Genomic DNA, 14,113 nt, shown 5'->3' on the forward strand with positions numbered 1-14,113 from the left:
CGGGAGGTGAATAAACGCGACATTAAAGAAAAGTGCAACTGTACAGACGGAGGTGAGATTTTTTCTTATCAGACGAAACTAATGCTTATGGCGATATGAAGATACTGCCCATTCAGAACCTATTTTGACTTTACACTACCAAGTTCAATTGTGATTTGACTACCGCGCTTCCATCGATAGAATATCATTTACCGTCAGCCCCCGCATTATAAAAGTTAACCCCTACATTGTGAAGTAATCCAACTCTAATAATTCAATTAATAACAAAATAATTGAGGTTATAAACACGGTGTTTTTGATTTTACACATCAGAGAAGAACATGGATTTTAGTGTTGAAAGATTTTACAGAGAAAAATCTCCGGAAATATTGCGTAATTGGTCCATTTTTCTTGAATTGCTAATATTTTTGCCCACCTTTATTCGACCGTTAAATTACCGTATGATTTTGATATTCTTTTATATTCCTACTTTTTTTGTTAAATTTATGCAATATATGTGCGAAATATGGATAGCGATAGTCCAGTAGGAAGAGCACTGGTAAAATCACTATAGCCCTAGATGCCTTTGATGCTGGGTGACGCCTTAGGGACATTCTCGGATACAACTAAAATGTATGGACATTATGCCGCCAGATCAGTCTGGGAAAACACAGATGGTATACGGAACGAAATTAACCTTGAAATTGTAAATTTCCACACACAATGGGCTTTGGATTGGACGAACTCTATCCTCACTTATCACACGAAACTTCGGCTGATTACTGTGAATTGATTACTATAGTATATTTCATTTATACATCTACCTCAGCCCTATTCACTTAGTTGAATTAGTTTAATTACGGCATAGTTTTTTATACTGTCAATAAAAATAAAATCAAATTGAGCTATCGATCAAAATTCGACTGAGATGCATTGTGTCGGCTGTAGGTGTGGACTACTAATGTGGACGCATAAGTCACAGGTGAAAGAATTCTAAATGGCCTAACCCAAATATAAGTTGAATGGTTTTTTTTAATGTTCCTTACACTGATGCTGTCTCCCAAAAAACGTTCAGAAAATTTTTCTTGGAAGTCTTCAAAAGACTGCGGAAAAGAGTGTCATGCATCAGAAAGGAGATATTTGCCAAATTGAGGCTGCCCCACGAAAACGCGCCGTCCCACACCGCCTACCTCATGACCGAGTGCATGGCCATGCACAAGGTGGCAACACTGACCCAGTTACCTCACGGACCTAATGTGGCCAACGCTGTACTTCTTTTTTTATTCCCAAGAATAAAAAAGAGCTTTTAAAGGTAGGCATTTGGGAACGCCGGATGACCTCAAAGAGACCGTGACGAGGTGCCTGAACCAGGTTCCCATCGACGACTTCCAGGAAACGTACGGTGACTGGCAGAGGTGCAAGGGTGCTATTTTGAAGAATTTTAGTAATGTGTACTTTGATCCTTAGTGAATGTTTTTCTCGGGATTTATTCTACTAATTTTTGGGACAGATCATATAGGTCTCAAGTGAAAGGACTTTATAGAGAAATTAGAATTTCGTGGTGATAAGAGAGAGGATGAAATGGTTTTAGCTAAGACTTCTTAGGGTAAAGGGAACTGATAAACAGAATAATGAGGAATTAATGATGAGACTATGACAGAGAAGAAAACTGCTGCGGGAAGTACGAAAGAGAAAGACAACTCCATAAGACGGGATATACATTACGACGAATATTGCTGAGAAGAGTCATAGAGAAAGAAATCGAAGGAAAGAGAGGAAGAAGAAGGATTGAAATGCTTGGTCAGGTAAAAAATAACAGACGTTACAGGCAAAAATGAAAGAAGATACTTAGGACAGAGTTCGAAGGACGACATCCGGTTGAAAACAGTCTGAAGACAGATTCCACTTCAGAGAGAGAGAATCTCATACCATAGACTTCAGTAAATCCTTTTCTCTCTAATCTTTGACCGAATTTCCATACTGTCATATAAGCTATCCAGCAAATTACTACATCAATATCTTTACTGTTCTTACCTTTACGTCAGTCCCATTCATCATATACTCCAACGTGGTTCCCACCTGCAGTGAAAAAGGTACACATATATTATAGGTGGTGGTGACCTTATACCCCCCGCCACACACCCTTGCGGCGGCTTGCGGGGTATTATGTAGACGCGATGTAGATATTAGAATATACACCAAAATATACTATAATACGCAATATATATTGTGAAAACGATATCAAAAACTTAATAACATAAGGAATGAATAATATACACCTATAATACACGTATCGTAGTACGAAGTTATTTCGTATTTCAAGTTAGCACATTTCTTCTGCTTACAGAGTGGCATGATCGATGGTTTTGGTTGTTATTAATTAGTGAATAGTTAACAGTTAATAAGTGCCTACGTTCAGAGCTGAGCGGTATCGTTACGGTATTACTTCTTAGGCGTATGTAGACATACCGTGACATTTAAAAGAACCCATATCCTTCGTGCGTGAAGCCAAAAACTCTGGAGTGACCTCTTGTTCCCTCTTCTCTCCGCCACCATTAACGTATTCTGCTTGCGTAAGGGAACGCACGGGTCCCAAAAGAATGGCGTTGCCATGCGACGCACGTCTCCCCGTTGTAATAGCTTGCCAACGTCCGAAATAAATAACTCCCACAGCTTCGGTCGTGGGTCAAGTGAAACAGAATCGATACAGCTAGAGAAGAATTCTCAACGCACGTTCTCCGCTATCAAGAAAGAAGAACCGGGTTCGATCTCCATTTGGATAAGACTGGATTGAAGCCCTAATATGGTAGCGTGCCGAGAGTTGAATGTGACGCTGTATCATGTGTCCAACGGGAGGATTTTTTTTATTTTGGATCATGCCAAATTTACAATATTCTTTCCTTCTACTCCCAACCGCAACATTAATTAAGATACTATTAATGTAAGATTCAAATTTCACGAAAATATAAAAGACATTTTAAGATACATTCATCTGCAATACAACTACGTGCAAATCCCAGACACGTGGGTCGTTCAATTCCTCGTAGTATCGGCAAAGGTTTGCTTTTGGTAAGTATCATTTCCCAATAGATCACTGCTAAAGTGTCAGCTACAGGGTCCGTACAATAAGTATCGGGACTGGTTCCAAAAATCAAAATTTATCGCAGTTTTCATTGCAATTACTTAATAATCTTCCAAATACATTCCTCCTGCATCGATACACTTAATTCGGCGCGACTGCCACTGGTCAAAAGCCAACTGGAAGTCGGTTTTCGGAATACTATTGAGGGCCTTTGTCGTCGCCGCTTGAACCGCCTCGATGGAGTCGAATCGATATCCTTTGAGCTCTTTTTGAGCTACCCTTTGAGATAATAACGTAGTTGAGAAAATCTTCATCTTCTGGATGCAGTCCAAAATTTCTTGCGATATTTCCACCCGCGACAGTTTTTGTTCCTCGCTCAAGACTTTCGGCACCAGCTTCGCGCACACTTTCCTCAGCGCAAGATCCTCTGTTACAATGGTGTGGACGGTTCCGACTGAAAGGCCGGTCTCCTCACTGATAAGGGCGATGGTCAAACGCCTGTCAGAGTCCAAAACGTTTTTCAGTTTGGCCACCTGAGTATCGGTTCGAGCGGTCGTCGGGCATCCGACGCTCCGGAATTCCGGAATGCGTCGGGCATTCCGGAATTCCTCAAACATTTTGTGCCACTCAAAAACTCCTGCGTGGCTCAGGGCATCATCCCCATAAGCCTGTTGAATGAGTTGAAGGGTCTCCGACGCGGATTTCCCGAGTTTAACGCAAAATTTCACAGCGTAGCGTTGCTCGACGGTGCGCTCCATGCTGGCGCGACGACACCACAAACGATCACACGTCACAACAATCCACCTCCTGTCTCAACGCATGCCCGGAGGCGACTGAACTAAAGTGCGCCTGAGTGGTGGGGGAGCCCTCTACCGAACCGGCCGGTCGGACCCCCATCCACTGAAGCATCAAAGTTCGCGAAATCCGCGAGCGTTGATTCCATATCTTTCCAAATTTGATAATGTTTGTGCGTATTGTCGTTCAGAAAAATTGAACACTTTAAAAATCAATTTATTGGAACAACCACTCTGCGAAAATACATGTATGTTTGCTTCATTTACATTTCGTGGGCATGATTGTAAATAATATATATTACACCAAACCACGGTGGGCTTGATAGGGAGAATTGATCTAATCTAGTACTAAGCCTAACGGTGAGTGAAATTCAAAAATCAGGGTAGAAGGGGGCCAATAGTCTCATGTGATTTCTCAAGAAAATCCTGTGCCCGAAAACTTACGCCCTTTGGGTGAAGCTGAGGGTGCTCAGAGGCGTCCCCACCAATTAAACCGCGGTCCTATGGTCAGCCACCCAAGGCTCTTCCCACTGGACAACCACATTCCCTACAAAATAATACCGAGGAACAATTTTGAAAATATTTTCTCTTGACTTTCAGTTTTCCACTGACTAACTAAAATGGGCATGCTGATTTTTAAACTGCATCCAGTTTTATTTTAACGCGTTATGGTTTTTCTCTACCACTAATTTACATACAATTACTGTAGCAAGAATGGAGGAGAGCCCAAATTGTTCTTCTTGAGGGTAGGGGACGACCTTGCGGACCAGAAACAGGTCGTTACGTGTATTTTTATGGGCTTAGTTACACTCACAACAGGGTGGAGTGAGGTTGTGCGCCTCTCCATGCAAATTAAAATTCAATTTTTGCAATTTTTCCTAACTTTCCTCGCAAAATGTTTATTGCCATGCAAAAGGAACTTCATAATTTACTATTTTTCATAACTTACCTATCACTATTTAATTATCATGTAAATGAAAATTCAACTTTTGCTCTTTGTAATAACATGCTCATTAAATTTTATTATTATATAAACGCGTATTTGACACGTTTTAAATTATTATGTTTCTCGCCAGAAGAGCATAAAAAATATTCATTCATTTTGTTACACCAATGGCAATTTCACGCAATTCTAATTTTGGCCCCAGTCAAAGAGGAACATTTGCACATTTGTGAAGCAAGACTATTTTCAACCTTTCCAAGTTAAACTTTGTGATTGCGATTGGAAATGGGAATCAGTCAGTTGAACAAGTTAGAGAATTGATGGATCTGAACACCATAAGAACACCAAATCATTTGATTGGATAAGTTCGACTTGGATTATCTTTAATCTGGCGAGAACCAGATCCAAATGCGCCACTGTGTATATGGGTTTGCATGTAAGTGTTCGTTTTGAATTTGGTTTTGTTCCCTTTAACGGGTGGTGACCTAACACCCCCTGCTACACGCCCTGGCGGCGGCTTGCGGGGTATTATGTAAATTTAGATGTAGAAATGGCACTTTATTGTGTTTTTCTAACCTATCAGATATGTTTTGGATGAACTAACTGAGCATCCCTTAAGTTATTACCCTGCTTACTTAGGATTCTCCCAAAAATCCTATTTCCTCCATTTATGCCATTCCAACTATTTTGTCATTTGATTTCTAATCTTATCATCCATTGGTAATTTTCTCACCTTCAAATTTGAAGATTTGTTTGAATTACGCAGAGAATACAGTTGGGTCCCTAGGACTTAGCTTCTAGATTTCTTTCCCTTACTACACCTACAATTCCAATGGCATTATCCAAATAAGCACGCCGTTCATTAGGTAATTAACGAAAGGGCATTCAAAAAATCAATTATTTAATCTAGCTCACACACACACACACACACACACACACACACATATATATATATATATATATATATATATATATATATATATATATATATATATATATATATATATATATATGTGTGTGTGTGTGTAATACACATACATTCAAACACGAAAACCCGCGGTATGGCGAATATACTATATATTCATTCTCATGGAAATAGATAGAAGGAAAAGTGATAGGAACACATATGTATAAAAGACGAGCACAGGAGAGGTTGGGAAAGGGGAAATCGAATCGATACATATACGTGTGTGCGCGCAAGTGCGTGTGTGCGTGGGTGTGTGTGTATACACACACACACACACACACACACACATATATATATATATATATATATATATATATATATATATATATATATATATATATATATATATATATAAAATTAAATACATGAGTGCATATGTATGTAGTTACTTTTGCAAAAAAAAATTTAAATACATGGAACTGAAGGTAGATGGGATGAAGATGGTTGTTAGCCATAGAAACTAAGTGTTTCAAATAGTAAATAGAAATTCAACCCCGTAATTCCTTCATTTCCCTGGACATCATTACAAAAAGAGGAAACCAGGCAATTAGCCGGTGGCAAGTGATATTCTTTCCTCTAAAATTAATTCAACTAAAGGAGCATTTGGGAAATAAATGAGTTAATCCATTGCGCTTTACCTCAATGCAGTCGACACAATTTTCATGAATCAATTAATGAATTATTTATATTTTTAAACACTTTAAAAGGGGATATTTCAAGTAGTAGAGAAAAGTATAGGTAGAAAGTAATGACACGGTCGCATAAAAGGGTTATTTTTTCCTATTCAAACCCCTGTCCTAAAGGTACTGTAAACAGGATTCGCGTTCCGAGTCGCTTTTCCACTAATGAGTGTCGTCGACGATCACGGCTAGTCTCGTCCCGGAATCCATTTGTAACGCGTCAATCGATGGATCCCGTTTTAATGGTGCTCACTCTTTGCCAACGGATAAAGTGTTGTAGGAATCTGTTCGCAACGGAGGGGTTTGCAGCAGACATCCAGCAGAACGTTAAAGGGTGTACTTTCTTAGGCACTCACCCCTCGCACTATCTCCTTTGATCCGACGGTTCCAACCCATTTATACCCATTCGAGAGAATCAATACCCATGGGCGTGTAGGCTTTTCCCCTCGTTAAATCAGGTAAAGGGAATTAGGAGATAGAGAGAGAGAGAGAAAAAGAAAATGGAAGAAGCTAAAGGGGGAAAATTCCGACTCACACCACACGGTTGCGACTTCTATCCATATTTTTTTTTAAATCCGCGCTAATTACTACTCTCTTTCTCTCTTCCCTCGCGCATTCATCATCAGCACGAAGTTTTGGGATCGTTCCGAGTTGGAGGAAGAGTCGAAAGATACGGAAGGAGGGTGTGGGGGTGGGACGAATTAAAAAAAAATGAAAACCGACCATGAGAGCGCGATCTCGCTGATTAAGGGAGCGCAGGATGGTACCAGCCCGCTCGATTCACCCGGGAGATGTCACCACTGGACGTCCAGAAGAGTGTGTTTTGAAACGTGTGACCTCTCTCCGATGACACACAATGGGGTCAGGAGCGTAGGTTGCATTATGTCCGACTCGCCTGGTGGGGATCGGATTGGTGCAGCGGATAACGTTTAATGGCCCTGCTCGGTCTGGTTGCTACACGTCAAGTCGCCGGCGGACTTTTCAGTAGAATTCCGGTACACATACTTGAAAGGACTCTTCCCGCAGAAGAATATTTGATAAGTCCCCATCGGAAATTAAAGTGCTGAAAGACTGGACAAATGTCATTAACCCTCAAAATAAAAAAAGGTATAATTAAACCAGTTCCTGTGGAGAAGGTAGCTCTCGATGTTATGAACGTGTTCCTTACAAATACATTACTTTTAAGCTACAATGGAATGGTGGCTTTTGGGAAAACTTATCAGGAAGCAAATTCTTAGGATACTTAATTAATTCTCTTAGGAGATTTAAAAATATCGCCCAATTTGAATATGATGGGATTATAAATGATGGAATTTCCCAAAACATATGTACGATCGAGGGAATGAGATTGTAAAGTTAAAAAAAATATGTTCACGCGAGAGTAGTGATTTTGATACGCAATACCTCTTTCTGAGCACAAATTAAAAGGTAAAAGTGATGAGATTAACAACAATTTTGATTAAAGTATTTGCCGTCCCTCAAGGAATCGCGATCGGACCTGTCTATTTCTCATTCACAAAACGTCAAAAATTCTTAAGTTATTTTTATTGGTATTCTCTTGGCGAAGATAGGTTTTTGAACAACACAGCCAGTACAAATTTACAACAATAAAGTTAATTTTCTCTCCTAGCAAAAACACGACCTAACAGCGGATACTACGGTAATTCCCTCTTCAATACCGGATGATTTCTTCCTCCTTTCATTCCTTCCAACATGCCTATCTTTTCCTCCCCCTTCCCCGTTTGGCTTTCGTCTATCAAGATCTTCAAAATCATATGTCCAATCAAAACGTTCAGAATCCATCTTTCATGCCTCCTTCGAATTTCTCCCAACAATCCTCTCTCCTCCCTAACATGTCTAGCAACCTACAGAATAAGATGATTCGCTGATAGTACATTCATCCAAGGGAAATAAGAAATAAGACGGATGGTCTCTCTAGGAATGGAATCAATATTAGATCTTTATGTTGTAAATGGCTTCATAAATATGTATAAATAAACAATTATACGAGGATAAATGAAGCCAAATCACTGAAAGTGTACTAAAAATTCAAAATGGTGCCCCACTCTCCTGTTAGTTGGCAATAGTGATAGCCATGGTGTGATGAGTGTGTCACAGATAGTAGTATCAGGCCAGATAGCGACAATATAGTGCAACAATATTTAAACATATCTAATGGCGCCACTGGCCTTGTAGTAGTAAAAGCCATGGTATTTCTATTGTTATCGTGTACTTTAAAAGTGCTGGAATATTTCTATTGCACACCACGGAGAGAGCATATGAAAATAATAAAGCTGAGAATTTTTTTTAATTAAAGAAATCACGAGGTAAAAAGTATATGCGATAAGTTTCAAGGTTTTTGTTTGACTATCTTATCTTTGACTCGTTTTTTAGGGGAAAGCTATTTAAACACGAAGAATTCGGCCGGTGATATAAGTATGTCATACTAAGTAAAGCACTTCGAGGGTGCATCGGATCTGAGCTGAGAGAAACGCATAAAAAACCTGCGCAATTACTTGAAAGAATCTATGCTTCACAAAAGTAATAGCAAAAAATGAAAATCGACCCTTGGGTACATCATTTTCATTAATACACCCAAGAAAACTTATTGAGCTGATTGGATCACTAATATTATGAGCATAGCATTGATAGAATAATGAAATATATATTAAAAAATAAAAATATTATGTGTTAAACTTTCCAAATTAGGTATTGATATTAGATCCTTATCACTCTGTTAGTCGAGGATACAGTATTTCACTTTTTTTTAATGGCAGCAATATTCTAAGCACAGATTTTTTTATATGCCTTTGATTTTGGAAAGCTCATCGCCGCTTATTATTAACTGAAATCACATTGAATGACTGAAACTTATCGAGAACAAACGATAAGATACCGATTATCAAATGGCTATATCGATGTTTGGATATTCTATTGAAGGAAGAAAGTTACGCCGTTTATCGGAATTGGATACTTGTGTCCGGTAAAGTTCAAGTGAAAGAAGTTAAAGAGGAATCTTGTTCAAGTCTTAAGGGAATGCAAAAGTGGGTCATTTTTGTACCCATTCCAGAAATAGCAGGAAAAAAATTTGACTTTAGACTCAAAATAGACGAAACCACCGCTTCTCGTCTATTTTCTCTTTTTTTCTCTATAAAACTTTCGTTCCTTTTCTTTTCTTTAAATTCAGACTTGGTAAAGAGCCTTCGACGAAATAGAAGACCGGGTTTTACAGCTTTAACATCTCCTCGAATGGAATTCAAATGGGTCGCCTTGAACTAACCAAGTCGTTAACATAACATATCCCCTCCACACGTCCACCAATTGTTTCAATTAGCGATGGTTTTGGAAGGAACCTATTAATATCTATTGCCGAAGGGCACTAAATTCATCCGAGAGGAAACGCAAAGTAATGGGGAAGGTCAGCAGATATGAGAAGGGATCCGTGTGCAAGGGGATGTAATTAAGCCAATCAACGGAGCACGTATCATACGATTATTGAGACCACGTTACGAGTGGTTATACCGGAGATGAAGGCTACGATATGACTCCGCCAATTATGGCTTTTCAATGTCGACGCCAACGGGAAACTTTAATAATGGTGCGGGCGATAAAATGCCCATTATATGGATTTCTATTCATTCCCCGTCTACGCTATTCACGCCGAGGTCGGACCGCATGAAAATATTACGTAGGAATGGAACGACGGCAATGAAGCATTAAAAAATAGATCGTGGAATAGTGCGGGAGATGGTGTTATACGTAGGGAAACGTAGTGGAATATTATAGGTACATACTGACCTTGCATTTTTAAATTCATTTAAATAATTATTATCATGCATTTTAAGTCTCTCTTGGAAATAATGCAAAGTTAACCGCATCTCAGGTAATATTTTTGAAATGTCATGGCAATAAAAATTATATTGCAAGTACTTGTATTTATAAAAATATTTTCAATAATTTTATGAAACCTTTGTTGCATTTGAGGAATTTAACCGATAGTAGTATTGAATTTAGTACATAAATGAATGAAATAAATAATACAGTACTGAAATGTGTTATGCTAATAATCACTATAACATGCATGGGGTGAAAGTCCTCTCCGGACAAGCTATTGAAAGCAATTTAACATAAAAGTTATCGTATAAAGGCAAGCTATAAGATTCAATTACAATGAAAGAGTTGGGTAAAGTTAATTGTTTTAAAACCACTCCGTTTTTAACTGACAGTTAACCCATACTAACCGACGGAACCATTTTAAAATAAATATGGCAAAATTTCTTTAACTATAAATGTATTTCACTGAATGTACTTCACGGTGATTCTAGGTTATACAAAATATATCTGCATTTTTCGGGCGAGAAAGCAGTTATATCAGTAAATAATGAGTAAGTAGTGACGATTTTGGCAACGATAAAGAGTCACCATAAAATATGATATGAAAATACATGAAAAACGAAGGTGTTGGTGACCAAAAGAGACAGAACCAGAGGGACATGAATCAGAGAAGAAGAAGAAAAAATAGGAAATATTTTGGAATATATTTACACATATAGAGTGTAAAATTTAAAAAAAATGGGGAAACAAAGGGCTTTAAAAGTTGAATATAACTCAATATGAAAGTATTCTATTCAAATAAAAGTTTAAACACATCAATAAATATTATCTGGAAATAAAAAAGTAATGATTGAGAACGTAGATTTGGAATGCAGCGCTGTATGATTGTGTAAAATTCTAGAATAATATTCTTATAGAAGACAGGAAAAGTCTAGCCCTAAGACGCTTTGTACAACAGAGAACTACCAATGCGGAGATGGGTTGTTATAATAAATTATGAAGATACACTGAGAATATTGAGAGAAATGTGGGAAATATGTAATTATCTCATGAAAAGGAGATCATCGTTGACTGGGCATGCACTAAGGCGTGCTGGGCTTCTCTGAACGACAGTAGAAGATAATGGGGAGGGAGAAAACGGTTAATTAAGGCAACTGCAACAACACCTAGAGCAGCTTATGGAAGATACCGCATGTATAATGGACGGTAGAATAAAGGAAATAGCAAGGAGCAGGAATGGAAGCTGTGATTAATTGCGACAGGACTACCTTAGGGTTGAATTCTTGAGAGGGATAAATATCAAATTGGCATCAAATATGGAGAATGATTATGGATATTTTAGGATCTAAAGGAGACAATCCGTGTGCCGCATTATGTCTTGCGAGATTTGGGATTTATAACACTGTTGCAAGTGTACTAGTATCAAAACCGTAATTGATATTGATTCATACTTAAAGACGAAGCAGAATTTCCAATACAGCACGATAGAACTGCTTCCACATATCCTCTCTCTCTTCCTCTCATGACCTTCTCTCCCTTTCTTATTTCTCCCTGCCTCAACCCCTATTTCTTTCGATCCGTCTCCATTCATACGTTCCCACATTCACAAACGCACATATATACTAATACCGACATATGCGTAAGCATATAGTACGACTCTCACACGTGCGAGGGAGCTGGCCTTTTTTTCTGTAAATATAAGTTTGCTCATTCACGTGCAGGCAGCCTGTTTCCCCGCCCGGCCACCCTCTTGGGCTTCGCCGGCGCTGAAGTAAGCCGAGGTGGTGTACCCCAGGGCTCCGTTCTCGGGCCGGCGTCTTCCTCCACCTCCAGAAACCCATTCCAATCCATTTGAAACCCTCTCGGCGTCGCGGCGCTTATATATCAAGCCGTCTCCCACACCATTCCCTTTCCTGCCCCGCCTCCAGCACTAAAACCCCACCCATCTCAGCCCCCCACCCAATGCCCCATACTCTTCGCCCTATTTCACCCTTTCTCAACAGCCGAGACTTGCTTCCTTATTTTTTCGTTCATCCTTTCCTATTCTCTCCCCCTCGGCACTACTTCTCCCTCCTGCTCCTTTATCCCCCTCACACCTTCCACCTTCCAATCCGGGGGTGCGGCGACTTCCGTCGGCAGCAGCCGTGGATATTTCTGTTCGAAGGCACATCCCGCCCACGCTTTTTGATTTAGTTCCCCCTCGCACGGAATTCGAACGGAGCATTTGCACTCTTTTCAATAAGGCCCCGTAAAATATCCTATACTTATGCGCACGCTTCATCAAATCGACAATTCGGAAAGAGAGTAAGGAGAGGTGCTATTGCACATTTGCTCTGAATTATTTCGTCGCCAGAAATACCGTCACGTTTTCCGCAGTGTCCAGCGAAAACTCATGAAACAGTTGAGAATTAACATGCACACATTAACAACGTGTTTATGCTCCACTGATGGATTTGTCTAGATAATATCGTTGCAAAAGTCAGCATAAAATGTAAAGAAAAAAGTAGAATGTAAATTTCAATCAACAAGTATTTGATGATATAAAATAAATTATCAAAATTGGAAATCGTCATTCGCATTATATTGTGTACCTGACGTTGCCTTTTCTTTACCTTCCGTCCTTTCCACTATTTATTCAATCAAAGATAGTTATGGTAAGCGACTTATAAAAATTCCTCTCACTTCCGAACTTAGCATTCCTAAGCACTCATTGTAAAATAACTTAATGCGGATTTTATAACCTCACGCTTAAATCATTAAACATTTTCCAAAGCACAGCTCTTACTAGGTAATATACCACTGAGGCTAAGTTTTCGAAGGACAAAGACTGGACAACGATTCATTTCTTTGCCTAACAAAACAAAAACTGACATCCGATACTACAGTAAGCCCTTCTTTTATGCCATATACTTCATTTCTTCCATCTTTCCGTCTAACATCTCTTTCCTATCCCGACCCCTTCATCGCTTGCTTAACGTTCTCTCCCCTATCACAGATTTAAACATCCCGTTGCAAATCAAAATGCTCTGCATGAATCTTTCACACCTCCTATGGATTTCTCCCAGGAAAACTTTATCCTCCGCTATCATCATGCCTAGTAATTTCTCGTTCATTTTCCTACGTGTCAATCAGCCCTTTTCTCCTTTAAACTCCAATGTCAATAGTCTTCAAGCTATACCTAAGATCTTGCTTCCACAATTGTTTTTCTGTGCCAGAAAAAATCACGCTCCTTTTCAATTCTCAAACTAATATTTTCTTGAAATCCTTTCTCAGCATCCCAGATACCATATCCTTCCATCTTGTAGACGCTTCTTTACCAAAAGAATCTCTTCTTATGTCCCTACTACTGTGACCATTTTGGTCCCGAGATGTATTCGCCTCGAGAAGTTCACCTCTTCCATCACTTCTAATACGAGTATATGACCACCTACTTAAGGGTTTAAATTAGACCTCCTCTTTCTGGAAAATCTCATTACATTTAAAATAACACAACAAATACTTTAAAAATCTAACCTATAATCAAAAAACAATAAAATGACCTTAACAAGGACATAAATAAATGAAGTATGCAAAATGCTAACCTTTCAACGTAAAACGTACACTCGACGCAGGATAAGTACTCTAAGACGTGGTGATTGCATCAAACACTTGTAAAGAATCATTCCCCCGACGTATGTAGGATGAGGTTCCGCTTGAAAAAGGCGTGCACATCACCATATGTGGAAACGTAATCGATAGAGCGTAATGGAATTCCTGTGCTTGAAAAGCCTTTCAGTCAGTCAGAGTCAGTCGTTCCGAAAAAATCTAGTAAGCTGAAGCAACCATTTAACTGAG

This window comes from Hetaerina americana, unplaced genomic scaffold (assembly GCF_022747635.1).
Source record: "Hetaerina americana unplaced genomic scaffold, ioHetAmer1.1.p SCAF_6, whole genome shotgun sequence".
NCBI classification, from domain to species: domain Eukaryota; kingdom Metazoa; phylum Arthropoda; class Insecta; order Odonata; family Calopterygidae; genus Hetaerina; species Hetaerina americana.